The following is a 16,595-nucleotide window of genomic DNA, read 5'->3' on the forward strand; positions in this document are numbered from 1 at the left end:
GTATTACAAAAGAGGGAAACAATCTTATTCAAAACTTATAGGATATACTACAGATGAACGGTCAATACAATGTTCTAGTTATTTAGAATACATTTTATTTATTTTGAGAATATTTTTGAATGCATATTTGTGAAGGTTTATACATGATCCAAGAGTACTGGATGCTTTATTGGGAATTTACATTTTCATAGAGCAATAAAATTGTCAAATATAAGTTCATTGGGCCTTTGACTACTTGTCACCATAATTTAGATAGGGTTGTGCTCCATATCACCATTTCCAACTAACTTAGAAGATGGAGGGAGCAGTTTTCTTTTGAAGATGGAGAAATCTGCAATCTGTTATTGTACCCATAACTTCATGCTTCAATGCTGTGTTATACTGCTGGTAACTTTACTATAATTAGTGAAGTAATTACTGGGATGGACACAGTAGAAGGGAAGTTTGTGCTATGCTCTGTACTCACTATAAGGTATGCAAATGTATACGTTGTGATATTAGGATGTATTTTCATTTCTTCCATTATTATTACAATTTAAGTTGAAGAAGACATACTTTACACTTCCGTATCTAAAAAAAAAACTGTTTTTTCCTGTCTTTACCGTCGACGTTAAATAACTAACATTTTAAATCATCTCATTTACACTTGTGCTAAGTTTAAGTGACCTTAATTTTGAAGTTAAAGTGTATTACTGGGTTCGTCGATCCTACTTAACTTGTGTTTTATTTATAAGAATGCTTTGTTTCATCTTTTCTCAAATTTGTCTGCCAACTATGAGAAGCAATAAGTATGGATAAATTTGTGGTGAACTGAATTATATGCAGACTTACTGGATGATATCAAATACGCAATTCTGACATTCTTGTTCTTTTATTTTTAGGGATTAATATCGAGATTTCCTCAATCCTCTCAAGTGTTTTGCTACTATATCCAAATAACTTTGACGAAATTGTGCTAGATGAGACAGGATATCTTGGTTGAATTCTATGCTCCATGGTACTTTAAATTGTCTCACAGCAAGTCGTTCACTTGATTCGGGAATTGATCAGTAAGTTCTATTTAGCTGGTCCTGGTATATCACCTAAGCTGTAACTTCTTATTCAATAAAAAGAAGTGCTAAATGTGCAATTTATCGGAATAGACTGAATAGGTTGTGACACTGCTCAAACTAGAGAATCAATATTTTACTTAATAATCTACTGCAAACGAACCGAAAAACTTGTACAGTGCCTATCAATGCTTATTCTCTTTTGCGTCTTTGAGTGTGAGAAAACTAATCATCTGTTGAACTTGGGATTTTTTTAGTACTTTATTTTTGTTTATTTTCTACAGGAAGAGGGATCGTTCTTCTATTTCAAAGCCCTTTTTTAGTATAACAGTTTTTAGTATTTGCCTAAAGAAGTACATTGTTTATTACCAAATGGCATAAGAGCAACCGTTACTTGATTGTGCAACCTCTTGATCAATCATGAAAATGAATGATCATCTAGTTTGAAGAATAACTAGTCTTATGTAGTTTGAATACTTCACTCTTTTACCATTATAATATTTGGCAACAATTGTCTTCTTACGACTTGCTGCATTTATACTTCAAGGGGATTTATTGATTCACAAGTACAAAAGTGCTAACAAGGATAATATCTGCAAAGAGCAGAAATCCTTTGAGGATGGAATCAGATATCCGCCAGACTTTAGTGATTCACAAGTACAAAAGTGCTAACAACGATATATCTGCTTCGCTCCCTCTTTTGCCTTTTATGAAACTACTTCAACTCAGCTGTATATCTCATCTTTCCTGTTCTTCATTGCATCCATAAGATTGAATCTGTATCTCATTCTTAGGATACCGTTCCTGAATTACTGACTGATTTCTGCTACTAAATATTTACTGGTTCGGTGGTCAGTTTAGCAGTTGAGAATTGACTGTTTTGCAGCTATTTTCCCCTTTTATACTCCTTCCTCAATCTCTCGTCTCTGTATTCGAAACAGGTTGAACATAAACTCTAGTTTGAACTTCTTTTTCTACAAGATATGTGACTATTTGGCATGATTTTTCAAGTTTTTATCTAAAATGGGTGACAATTTACAACCCTTCTTCTACCAATGGTATGAAATTCCTGGCGGTTACAGGGACTGATGTAGTTTGTATCATTTATATTTTTCTTTGAAAATTGGTTCATACTGAAATTTAACTTACTTTGTATTCATTTCATCTAATGAGCACTATTCTTTAATTGACCAAATACATAGATAGCTAGCACCCAAAATTGTCTGAATTTTTCATTGAAGGCATGTCCTGTTAGCAACATTTACTTGTTAAAGTATGACATTCGTTTAGGGTGTGTTTGGTATGAAGGAAGGTGTTATCCAAGAAAATATTTTTTCGGAAAACAAGTGGATTTCTAACTTATTTTTTTATGTTTGGTTGGTGAGTAGAAAATATTTTTTAATGTTTGGTTGTTGAATAAATTTTTAAAATTTTTTTCCATATTTAATTTTTTTTTTTGATGGGAGTGCCCTGGGTTGGGGGTGATGGGGGATGACGAAAAAACATAAATTTAAAATATTTTTCAGAAATAATTTTTTTAAAAAAATAATAATAATTGACCGGGGGTGGGGTGGGGGTCAGGGTATGAGGTGAAGTAAAAACTGAAATTTTAAAAAATTGAAATATTTTTTCAAAACAATATTTTTTTATGGGGGTGGGGGATAGGGGTGATGGGGGTTGGGTTAGATAAAAAAATCTTAAATTTGAAATATTTTTTAAAAATAATTTTTTTTATTTTTTGGGGAGGGTAGATGGTTTGGGGTAGGAGTAAATATAGATTTCTTGCGTGACAATTTACAACCCTTCTTCTACCAATGTTTGTTCATCATCTCCACTGAATCACTTTTGAAAAGGATTAAAGATAGATTTTTTTATAAATTTAGGATTAGTTCAAACCTCATACATATGGGTTTATATAATCGTATGAAAATATTTTAATTGCTTGTTTTCATCTTGTTTAATTTGTATGTCTGGTTTTTTAAATAACAAGATTTTACAAACACACTGGGTTTTGGATTGGAAGTTTTCTTTCTTAAAGAAAGAAAGAAGAGGATGAAAAGCAGAGAAAAAAAATTAAATTGACAGTGAAACGGTTTGGGCTGGGTGGGGTTTATTTTATTTGATAAAAAAAATCAGATGGACCAATGAAATTTGGCCACTTGTTCAGTTAAATTCCACATCAGATTTCTGTTAATTAAAGGGCATTTTTGAGCCCAAAAAAACGTTAAGGGTATTTTTAAACCAATAGATGAAAGGAGGGCATTTCTGAACCATTTCTAATATAGGTTAGGGGCATTTTTGAGCCTTTTCCATTTATATTTTTCTTTGAAAATTGGTTCATACTGAAATTTAACTTACTTCTATCCATTTCATCTAATGAGCACTATTCTTTAATTCAAATATTTTCCAAAACAATATCTTTATGGGAGTGGGGACAGGGGTTGGGTTAGGTAAAAAAAATCTTAAATTTGAAATATTTTTTAAAATAATTTTTATTTATTTTTGGGGGAGGGGGGGGGGGGGGGTGGTTTGAGGGTAGGAGTAAAAATAGACTTGATAATTAAGAAATAAGAAGATTTAAAAATTTTAATTTTTTTATGGGGGTCGGGTCCGGGGTATGGAGTAGGGTACGAAAAAATGTTGAAGGATCAAGTAGAGTTTTGAAAAATGTTTTCCTTCATTTTTTAAAGCAAGTCATTTTCCTTAAATTTGAAGAAAATGAGTTAATTTAGAAAACATTTTCCAAAACATTCAAGTCAATCAAACAACATAGTCAACTATAACATCGTCATAGATGCCCGTTGCAAAGATAGATACTTAGATACTGTTATAAACCTTAAATGAGATGAAGTTGAAAGGCATTCCTTCGGACATTTTAACTATATATAGTTCTTGATAATTTGTGTAAGCTTGGTCAATGAAAAATGGTAAAGACAATGCGATAATGGATGAGAGGTTATGAGTTCAAGCTTCAATAAAAATAGCGTTGATAGTCTATGATTGTGTACAATAAGAATTTAGACCAAATTGCTTCTTCTTTTTTTAGGGGAAAAGCCTCAAATATGCCATGAAATTTTGAGAAAAGGTTCATTTATGCCATCTAATTGAAGTTTGGTTCATCTATGCTATTTTTGTTTGAGAAAGACTCAATTCTGGTTTTGCAAAATCGAAATTGTGAGTCTTTTCTCAAATGAAGATGGTATAAATTAGTCAAACTTTTATTGGATGACATAGATAACCTTTTCTCAAAGTTTGATGACATATTTGTAGGGGTGTGCATCGGTCGGTTCAGATTGATTTTATGTATTATCGGTTCAGTTTATCGATTTTCAGTTTTTAAATATGCTAAACCAATAAGATATTCTTTATTGGTTTTTTTTTCCATTAACGGTTCGATTTTCGATTTACCCAATAAGAAAATGCTCATAAATCAAATATATGATTTCTCACTTATCTAACAATTTGGCATGATATAGTGAGACAAGCAAATCAGTTGTAAATGTTTTGATATAGTGAAACAAGAAATATAATGAGAAATTACATCAATAAAAGTAGATGTAGTACGACTACAATAACACGTTACAACCAAACATAATATGAAATTTTTTATGTGAAGTAGAAGTGTGTAGACCGTAGTATGGAGTACTAATATAGTGTCGTTAAATTATTAATATTTAATATTTATGAAGGGTATAGTAGTAACTTACTATCGTCTTAATGGGTTATTGGTTTATCCAATAACCCAATACTAAAAACTGATACCAAATCGATAGCCCAATAAAACTTTTTATAAAATCATTAAAAAGTCGTTAATTCAATAACCCAATAACAATGACCTAATAACATTTTTTCGGTTCGGTTTTTGTACACCCCTACATATTTGAGTCTTTTCGCCCTTTTTAAATGTATGTGAGGGAGTATTTATTAGTAGTATTAGTCTCACTTTAACAAACGAAAATTGGAAAATGCAAGAAAAATGTCACATCCTTGGTTTTCTACTAAGCACACAAGAAAGGTTGTATTGTAGAAAACTTTGATTTTTGCTGAATGATTTTACAAATGAATACTCATCTATTTATACTAATTAATTAGGGGCTAATATGTAAGTAATAATTATTAAACAAGTCTCTACATATTAACAAACAAGTCCCTTTTCTAAAATATTCTATCCAACTAGAATATTCCAAAGACCTATGAAAATTCATGAAGGGTCTGTTTGGAAAGCCTCCAAGTAATTGGAATCGGTGGAATTACTAGGATAGTAATTATCAGCCTGGTAATTACACAATCTAGTAATTATGATGACTTGTTTGTTTGCTACAGTTTAATTACAAGTGTATAGTTTGGTTGCACAAGTGTAATCATAAGGTTATACTCAAAAATTATATTAGACATGTAAGAGTCTTTATAAATGATATTAAATCGAATATTTAAGATATATATTGTCTTTTGCAAATATATTAATTAATAAACATATGTTCTTAACTAATATTATAAAAAATAATTGATTTATATTTTTCAATTTAGCATATTTTGATTAAATTAATCATAAAAACTAAAAGTACAAAAATTCTATGAACATCATGAAATGCGTGTTTGACAAAAAAATTAATATTATAAATATAATGTCATAAAAATATAAAAATATTTGACAAAAAGGTGATTTATCAAGTCTAACAAAAAAAAAATAGCTTGCAATATAAAATATTGAGTCAATACTCCTAAAACAAATTAAATTGAAAATTAACATAAGTTTTAAATTCAAAACAAAAAATTTAACATAATACCCTTATGTCAAATTTCAAAATAGCATACATAAATATAATTTAAAAGAAAAAGAAAACATAAGTCCATTACCCTATTCAACAATGAATTCTACTTTAATTTAAAAATTAAAATGCTAACAAAATTATATTAACGAAAACAATAGATAATACGAAAAATTGCATAGAATCACAAGAAGTAAAGGTTGAGTATGAGAAAGAAATGAAATATAATAATATAAATATATATTCAGAAAACATTAGAATAATAAAAATAAAAATAAAAAGAATTTAAAATAATAAAAATAAAAAATAAATAAAAATGAAATAAATAAAAATAAAATAATGGAAGAAAATCAACTTGTAATCACACCATGTCAGTGGAAAAATCAGGAATTTTGTTAAGGGTGTTCAAACTTTAAAATGGTGAAAAAATTGTTTTCAACGAACTGGGTACATTTTTTTCCTAGTGGAAGTCAACAAACACAATTTTAGCTACTAGTTGAATTTACTTATGTTTTAATTACTAGTTGAATTATACTCCCTCTAGTTCATATTAAGTTAATTGTTGAGACTTTTCTTTTTTTGTTTTATTGAGATTCTTCATTATTTTACATTTTCTAGAAGAATAATTAAAATAATAATTGTAATAAATAATATTTAATTTATGTTCTTAAATATAATTGGGTCTAAATAAAATTGTGTCAGTTAAATGAGTTACTTGTTCATTACACCCAATTATCTGACCAAATAAGTATATAAGTTACACTCAATTACACCAAATCCAATTACATATTCAAAATTGGTCTTCAAAGGATGGAATTCTCCGTATATCTCTAGCACCTTTATATGCAAGCCCTCATATATGCTACTTTGTGTCGAAATTTAGTTCTTAGTAGTTGCACTTGATGGAATAGTCTTAAGGATGAGCTCACATGGAGAGATAAACATTGACTCTGAAAATTATACATCAAGCTTCTCGTAATGTCGGTTTCCTTCCTTCTTCTTTATGTTCGAGGACGAACATGGTTTTTTTGTGGTGGATAATGTAATGATCCGAAAGGTCATTTTTGAAAATTTTCATAAAATTACTATTTTACCCCTCTCAATAGTTGCCCCGAGTAATTTTATGATCAATCGGTGAAATTGATTTGAGAATTTTAAGCTATTCGATAACTACGATTATTTTATTGATGGGTATATATTAAATAATTTATTTATTTAGTTGGTGGTTAATGGGCCAATTTCAAGTATTAAGTTGATACCCTATATCACTTGATCCATTTATTTAAAGAGTTAGTGGGGTTTAACATTTATTTTAAGGGTAAATTATATAAATCCCATAGTTTTAATATGAAATTACAATCTATCCCTAATAAGTTTTTAATTACATTAATCCCTTAAAAATTAAAAAAACCGGATACAATAATTGAAGCTCGGATACATTAATATGTAGTTCGGATATATTAAATATTGTCTCGGATACATTAATATGTAGCTCAGATACATTAAAAATGTCACGACCCGGGAGCACCCCCTAGTCGTAACCGGCGTACTCGACCTCGAAGAGGTCTAATACAAGCCTCTTAGCATTCATTCATCGCATAGACACCAAAACCATAAGGAATTAAAAACTTTCTTCACACACGAAGATACTTTCAATAAATAGCAAGCGGAAGACTTTCTAGACTTTATACAATATGTCTCAAAACCATCTAATACCTGAATATAACATTGGGACTAAGCCCACTCAAAACTTAAGCAAATACTAGAGAGACATAAAAAAGGAACATGTTGGTTATTGCCCTCGAATCTATGAGGACTCACCAAGTCTTCATCTTCAACTCTTAAAAACCTAACAAGTAGCCATGACATATCACCATCTCCAAATCCCTACACTTTAGTCAAAAAGCGAAAGAAAGGGGTTAGCACAATTAAGTACTAAGTATGGAGACCATGCAAGAAAATATGCACAACGGACATTTACAAGAAATGTATGCTTTCATATCCTTTGATAAAACCTTTCCGTTACAAGTATAAGAGACATAATACAAGTCAACATTAACATATAAGACCATAGCCAACCATACATATACTTAACATAAATCCATATACAACCCATGCTTAACTTTAGAAGGACACATGTCATTTTATTACCATAGGACCTCTACCTAATATAACCTTAAGACACACTTGAGTGAGACAAGAAGTGACCGCCCCACAATCCTCTTCAAGCACACTTAAGTGTTCCCCAAGATTACCTTAGATAAGGACTTTATAGGCAAAGTGCATAATCATACCCGATAGATAGCACATTAATGAGATGATATGTATAATGATGCTTACATAAAATAAATCATATTTAGTGAGGCGTAGTACATGTGTGGTGAGTGACCATCAATATAGTATTTCCAAGGCCTACCACCCCCTTGGAGAGGCGAAAGAGGTACAAACCCCTCAATGTGGTTACCCGGGCCTACCACCCCCCGAGCTAGGGACCAAGTACAAACCCTTCGATATGGTTATACGGGCCTACTACCCGCCGTACTAGGCAACCAAGGTACCAACCCCTCAATATGGTTATACGGGCCTACTACCCCCCGTACTAGGCAACCAAGGTACCAACCCCTCGATATGGTTATACGAGCCTACTACCCCCCGTACTAGGCAACCAATTCCAAAATCCATATAAATCAGCCCACCAACAACATACATATATATCAACCTTCATAATTTGATCATGGAAGCATGAAAACCATAAACATCACATAATAATTCCATTTCATGATAATATGCAAAATAGACCATAATAAGATGTGTAGTAGTAATTCCATAATTCAAGAGTTCATAAATAATCATAAGGACCCATAAACTTGAAGTAGAAATAGAGGATAAATGGTTGGACTTGTGGAAAGGAAGGTTTCCACAATCAAACCCACATACCTCAACTTGTTCTTAAGTATATCAACCTTAGAAATACAATTACATAACTTATTTAACTTCTATTAGCTCAGTAATGATGACGTAAAATAGGATCATCATCATAAGTAAGCCTAGCATGTACAAATACAACTATGCTCCCAAAACAGGAAATCTGGCCAGCCTAGTACCTCATGTTGCATCTTAGATTTGAAAAGGATAATGGCAGAACTAGACTTTATAACCTTCATGAAAGATGTAGATACATCTCTTAGGGTTGCAAACAAACAAGGATCACCGCAAAATATATTTTGTACAAAAAGATATAGTCAAGACACTAGCCGCTGGTCATGCAGGATTTCAATTCTCGGAATCTGGGCAGAACTTGCCCTATGTTGCGTCCCATATTTCGTATCCATAACAGTTAAATTAGAATTTTACATAAACATAAAAGTTATAGGTATACGAGTTAGCTTTCCAAATCATATTTATTCACTGCAAACTAAGTTCTAGAGCAAGAGATATGCCTAAAATACCAAACACTATCCAGCTAAAAAACAGGTTTCGTCACTTACATCCGAAAGGAATGCCATATCCTATCGATTCATATTCAACAAAGCTTCTAATGTATCAAGAAGAGGCACCTAAGTCTACTAAGTCAAGACACACATCACATTATAAAGATCCTTCACATTCCATCATCATCACATATGAACAATAATAGAGGACACACTTTCAATCACAATACAATAACACTTTAAACAAGATCACCTTGAGATCACATGAACACCTTTATATTCACAACATGATTGTCTTTACTTCATTTGATTCTCATTCAAGTCCTTCACATCACATTCACATATATGATATCATGTCAACACTTCAATTCCTCATATAATGCCTCCAAGGCCATAAACACAATACATTCAATAAGTAAACACCTCCACCATAAGTGGATCACACATCAATCTATCACAATTCTATATCAATTCTACCTTAACAATGAAGTTAGGTCCACTTACCCTTTTTCCCAAGCCACAATCACCATTCCTCAACTCTCCAACAATTCACAATAGATAAGCATAGATAATAATAGAAGTAAACTATTCAACTCAATCCAAGCATACTTCCATCATCATTCAATCATAAATAATAAACCCACTTCATAAGCCAACTTTAGGAAACTTGCCAAGACATGGGTTCATGGAAATTTCTTTCTTAAAACCATCAATAGACACCATTAATAACGTAAATCATCAAAAAAAAAAAATTAATGCAAGAACCCATGCTTAGAATCGAAATTAGGATTTTTGTATTTTTGGAAGAACTTTGAATCATTTGAATTGAGCTCCTTGAAAGGAAGAATAATCAAGGATAAAGAATCTCCATACCTCTAAGTTGAAAACCCACGAGAATTGAAGAAGACGGAACTCAAAATCTTCAATCCTAGCTCCAACTTCTTCTTCTTCTTCTTCTTCCCCTCTTCTTCTCTTCTTCACTCAAGGACCCTAACTCTTACTCTTTTAAAATGGAACAAAAATGATCCACAATCAGCCTAACACAATAATATAACCTCAAAAGAAAAGATTTGTGAAAAGACCAAAATGCCCTTAAATTTCCGGACGGACTCCTTGCTCACTGCCCAACTTTCAAAGGGCATAACTCGCTCATACGAACTCGGAATCGAGCAAACTCAGTGGCGTTGGAAAGATCGTTCCAAGGGCTTTCCAAACATAACTGGAACTACTCCTGGATCAACCTGAGCTAGGAGTTATGACTGCTCAAAGTTGGCCAAAAACTCACTGATTTTCCACACTTAACCAAATTTCCAGGTTCTGAACTTTTTCCAAAAGTGACTACTTCCAATTTCAAGCTACTTCATATTCATTTTAAATTGTCGGATGTAACACAATTAAAATGAAATTACATAAAAACCCCTCATAGAACCTCATTATAAAGTCAACACAAAGTCACAGGCTCTTGCTTAACCTATCATTTTCCAAGTCGTTACAAAAAACTAGCTCGGATACATAATATGTAGCTCGAATACATTAATATGTAGCTCAAATACATTAAAGAAATAAGAGATTTTGGAGATTTTTAAAAGTAATAGGGGATAATGGAAATAAGTGATGTAATTTGTCCTTATTTTTATTGTAACTTGGAAAAGAAGAAGACGACATCGGCCGTAATTCGAAAAAGACAAACCACGGCACTACAAACTCTATCTAGCATTTTCATTTTTTCTTATCAATTGTTAATGTAGTACTCCCTCCGTCTACTATTGTTTGTCAGGGTAAGATCTGTTAGGTATGTAGCAAGAGTTAATGGGAGATTGAGGGAAGATGAAAGAGGAACTTGGAAAAAGTTGGGAACTTGAAAAGTTGAGAACTTGAAAAGTCCTCTTATGCTTTATTGAAAAGACATTGAAAAGACATTTGTCCCTCATCGGTGGTGGAAAGAAAAATAGGAGAGTTTAAATATAGAAACACTCCTATTAATTGTTAAAACGGTTGGAAAGAGGGACCCCCTCGCGCCGTCGTCGTCGTCGCTCGCTCGGCTCGGCTTCGGCTTTGGCTTTGGCTTTGGAAAAATGATCGATCGAGAGATTATTTTTTGGACAAAGTTTGTTTTAATTATTTTAGTTAATTAATTATTTAATTAAATTAAATTAAATGGCCAACGTTTTAATTAGTTAATTAACCGATTCAATTAATTAGTTAATTGACTCGACCCGACTCGGATCCACGCGCGACCCGTTTAATTTAAATCTTTCCCGTTGTATTTAAATTTCCCGCAGTGACTGTTCTGAAAGGTTGCAACTTTCAGAAACAGCCATGACCGTTTGAAAGGTTGCAACTTTCATGAATGGTCGTGTGGATTCTGAAAGGATTGCAACCTTTCGGAACCAGTTCCTCTTGCCTATAAATACATTGATTCTTCAGATTTATTCCTTACGAATTTTTTTTCTGATTTCTTCTTCTTCTTCTGCACAAAATTTCTTCGTGTACTTTACTGCTGTTGAGTGGTTCGCTGACACCAGCGTTTTGGGTATCAATACACTGGTGATTGAGATCATTCTATCCTGGGAGGACATATTCCAAATCAAACATCGGATACTAGAGGGGAATAATTTCCTTAAGGGGACACTGTGCATTCAGTGGGCTTGATCTTTTTCTGATTCTGTTTTTTCCAGATTGTGGTACGTTTATTACAGATTTTAGTTTTGTCAATTAATTTCTGTTCATCTATTCTTACTGGTTTATTAAACTTTGGTTACTTCGTGTTTCTGCAAAGTTTATTAAAATCAGTAATTCTGATTTTTTATACACAGATTAATAACAATCTTAAGGAAATTAATTTTATACTTTTAATCTGTGTTTCTGGTGGAGAGAAAAACCTTCGTGGTTTTATACTCCTGTTAAGTTTGCAACTTAAGTTATTGCTTACTCAGTCATTTGTATCAATTTCTGTTTGTTACAGATTCTGAAATGGCTAATGACAATGTTACGGTGGCTGTTGCTGCACCAACCCAAACTGTTGTACCACCAGCAGAGAAACCGGGAATATTCTCTGGTGTGAATTTCAAAGGATGGCAGCAACGGGTATTTTTCTGGCTTACCACTCTTGGTCTGCAGAAATTTACCAATGAAGTAACTCCAGTGCCTTCTGCTGAAATGCCAGACAGAGAAAAATTCATGATTATTGAAGCATGACAAACTTCCTATGTAAGGGCTACATTTTGAGTGCGTTAGAAGATGACTTATATAATGTCTATAGTGCAATGACAACTTCGAAAGAATTGTGGGATGCACTTGAGAAGAAATATAAGACAGAAGATGCATGCTTGAAAAAGTTTGTGGTCGCAAAGTTTTTAGACTATAAAATGTCAGATAGTAAAACTGTTGGATCACAAGTGCAGGAACTTCAACTTATTTTCCATGATCTGATTGCTGAAGATATGGTAGTAAATGAAGCGTTTCAAGTGGCTACAATGATTGAGAAGTTACCTCATTCGTGGAATGACTTCAAGAATTATTTAAAGCACAAACGTAAAGAAATGAAGCTTGAAGATCTTGTGATTCGGCTCAAGATTGAGGAAGATAACAAAACCGTCGAAAAGAAGTCTCGTAAGAGTTCAACAGTAATTGGAGTTAATATTGTTGAAGAAGCTCCTACCAAAGACAAAAAGAGAAAGAAGTCCAACGGACAAAAGTCAGAACAGGCCAAGAAAAAGTTCAAGGGCAACTGTTACAATTGTGGTAAGGCTGGTCACAAGTCTTCTGACTGTCGTGCTCCAAGAAAGGACAAAGACAAAGACAAAGGCAAAGGCAAAAGTCAAGCAAACATCGTGGAAGAGATGGAAGATGCAGATGACCTGTGTGCAATGATCTCAGAGTGCAACTTAGTTGGAAATCCCAAGGAATGGTTTCTCGACTCAGGTGCCACTCGACATATTTGCTCTGCGAAAGAAGCCTTTGCAACATACACTCCTGCTGAGGTTGATGAAGATTTGTTCATGGGAAACATAGCAACAGCAAGGATTGCAGGAACTGGGAAAGTAATGTTGAAGATGACATCCGGCAAGGTGTTGACTCTGAACAACGTTCTGCACGTTCCTACTATTAGGAAGAATTTAGTTTCTGCTGCACTGCTCGTTAAAAACGGGTTCAAGTGTGTCCTAGTTAGTGACAAAGCTGTAATAAGTAAGAATGAGATGTTCTTAGGAAAAGGCTACCTCACTGAGGGCCTCTTCAAACTGAATGTAATGGTTGTTGACAGTATTAATAAGAATTCTGCTTCTGTTTACTTATTGGAGTCAAATGATTTATGGCATGCCCATTTGGGACATGTAAATTACAAAGCCTTGCGGAAATTGGTTACTTTAGAAGTATTGCCTGATTTTAAATGCGATAAATCAAAATGCGAAATTTGTGTGGAAAGTAAGTTTGTTAAACATCCTTATAAGTCTGTTGAAAGAAATTCAAAACCTTTAGACTTAATTCACACAGATATATGCGATATGAAGTCGACACCATCTCGTGGTGGGAAAAAGTATTTTATAACTTTTATTGACGATTGCACTCAATTTTGTTATGTATATTTGCTTAATAGTAAGGATGAAGCAATTGATGCATTTAAGCAATACAAAAATGAAGTGGAAAATCAATTGAATCTAAAGATAAAAATGATTCGAAGTGATAGGGGTAGAGAATACGAATCTCCTTTTGCTGAGATATGTTTGGAATATGGTATTATCCATCAAACTACTGCACCCTATACACCACAGTCAAATGGTTTGGCTGAACGGAAGAACAGAACATTAAAGGAAATGATGAATGTCTTAATAATCAGTTCTGGTTCACCAAGAAATCTATGGGGAGAAGCCATCCTTACGGCTAACAAGATACTCAATAGGGTACCCCGTAGCAAAACGCAATCAATTCCATATGAGTTATGGAAAGGAAGGAAACCCAACTTGAAATATTTCAAAGTGTGGGGGTGTCTTGCCAAGGTAGAAGTTCCTTTACCTAAGAGGGTGAAAATTGGACCCAAAACAGTGGATTGTGTATTTATTGGATATGCTGTGAACAGTAAGGCCTGCCGTTTTTTGGTTCACAAATCTGATAATCCTAAAATTCATGTGAATACGATAATTGAGTCAGATAACGCTGAGTTCTTTGAACACATTTATCCGTATAAAACTGAATGTGAGTCGACAAGTGAAAGATCTAAACGACCACGGGAAGAATCAAAGGAAAATGCACAACCTAATGAAGATCCTAGGCGTAGTACTCGCCAACGGAAATCCACTTCTTTCGGACCAGATTTTGTGGCATTTTTGCTTGAAAATGAGCCTCCAACATTTAAAGCAGCTATGTCGTCATCTGAGTCAATCTATTGGAAAGAAGCTGTCAATAGTGAGATCGAATCAATTTGAAGTAATCATACTTGGGAATTAGCTGATCTTCCTTCAGGAAATAAACCTTTAGGATCAAAGTGGATCTTTAAAAGGAAAATGAAAGCCGATGGGACTATTGACAAATATAAGGCTAGACTTGTAGTCAAAGGATATAGACAAAATGAAGGTCTGGACTACTTTGATACATACTCTCCAGTAACAAGGATAACATCAATTAGAATGTTAATAGCACTAGCGGTAGTGCATGATCTTAAAATCCATCAAATGGATGTAAAGACAGCCTTCTTAAATGGAGAATTGGAGGAAGAAATTTACATGGAACAACCTGAAGGGTTTGTGGTTCCTGGTAAAGAAGAGAAAGTGTGCAGACTTGTGAAGTCGCTTTATGGACTCAAGCAAGCACCCAAACAATGGCATGCTAAATTTGATCAAACAATGTTGACAAATGGATTCAAGATTAACGAATGTGATAAGTGTGTTTACATTAAAAATGTTCTGAATCATGAAGTCATTGTTTGTTTGTATGTTGATGACATGTTAATAATGAGTAAAGCTATTGACAATATAAATGCTACTAAGCGCATGTTGTCCAGCAAGTTTGATATGAAGGACTTAGGAGTTGCTGATTTGATCTTAGGGATCAGGATTCTCAAAACTCCTCAGGGACTAGCATTATCTCAATCTCATTATATTGAAAAAGTATTGGATAAGTTCAAATACTTGAATTTCAATGTTGTCAAAACTCCAATTGACTTAAGCTTTATATTTCAAAAGAATGTAGGTGAAAGTGACTCTCAATTGGAATATGCCAGAGTGTTGGGAAGTTTGATGTATATTATGAATTGTACGCGACCAGATATAGCATGTGCTATTAGCAAACTGAGTCGGTTCACTAGTAATCCGAATCAAACTCACTGGATGACAATGAAACGTGTGTTGGGTTATTTGAAGCATACACAACACTATGCTTTGCATTATAATAAATATCCTGCCGTGATTGAAGGATATAGTGATGCAAATTGGATCACCGGGTCAAATGAAGTAAAATCCACAAGTGGTTATGTGTTTACACTTGGTGGAGGAGCAGTCTCTTGGAAATCATCCAAACAGACATGTATCGCTCGCTCCACAATGGAATCTGAATTCATTGCCTTAGATAAGGCCGGTGAAGAAGCTAAATGGCTCCGGAATTTCTTAGAGGATATTCCATTCTGGCCCAAACCTGTGGGACCTATTTGCATACATTGTGATAGTCAAGCAACAATAGGTAGGGCAGGGAGCGTTATGTACAACGGGAAGTCTCGTCATATACGACGGAGACATAATACCGTAAGACAACTCCTCTCTAGTGGAATTATCACAATTGACTATGTGAAGTCAAGCGATAATGTGTCAGATCCACTAACGAAAGGCCTAGTGAGAGAGGCAATTGAAAGATCATCTAAGGGAATGGGTTTACGACTTAGGACAAGTCAGCAGGGCGGTAACTCTATCTAGCAGACTGGAGATCCCAAGAGCTACATTCAAGAAGAAAAACAAAGTTTTGACTGACGGTTCGACATTGTCAATCAACTCAATCCATTCTCATGATGAAGACAATGTTCAGGAACAAGGTTAAGACTTTAAGGCTTGTTAATGAGTTAATAAAGCTTAAAGTTTTTAATGATTTGCTAAGTTTGGCAGATTTGACCAAATAGTGTATCTACGAGATGACACGGTTAAAAATCACCTATGTGAGTGTGAAGTGTAAGCCGCTTCAAAAAGAATTTTATGTCAAAAGCCTATTCTTTATACACTCATGAAACCAGGAGGTGTTCATGGCTGAAACGAACACAACCGTAAGAACCATAAACAGTAAAGGGTTAATTATGTGACATATGGTTGTCTAGGTATACACCAAAGCTCGACGGTTCAAAGATATCGCATCTACCGATTGACCAA

This window comes from Solanum verrucosum, unplaced genomic scaffold (assembly GCF_900185275.1).
Source record: "Solanum verrucosum unplaced genomic scaffold, falcon-dt-bn FXZP01000094.1, whole genome shotgun sequence".
Classification (NCBI taxonomy): Eukaryota; Viridiplantae; Streptophyta; class Magnoliopsida; order Solanales; family Solanaceae; genus Solanum; species Solanum verrucosum.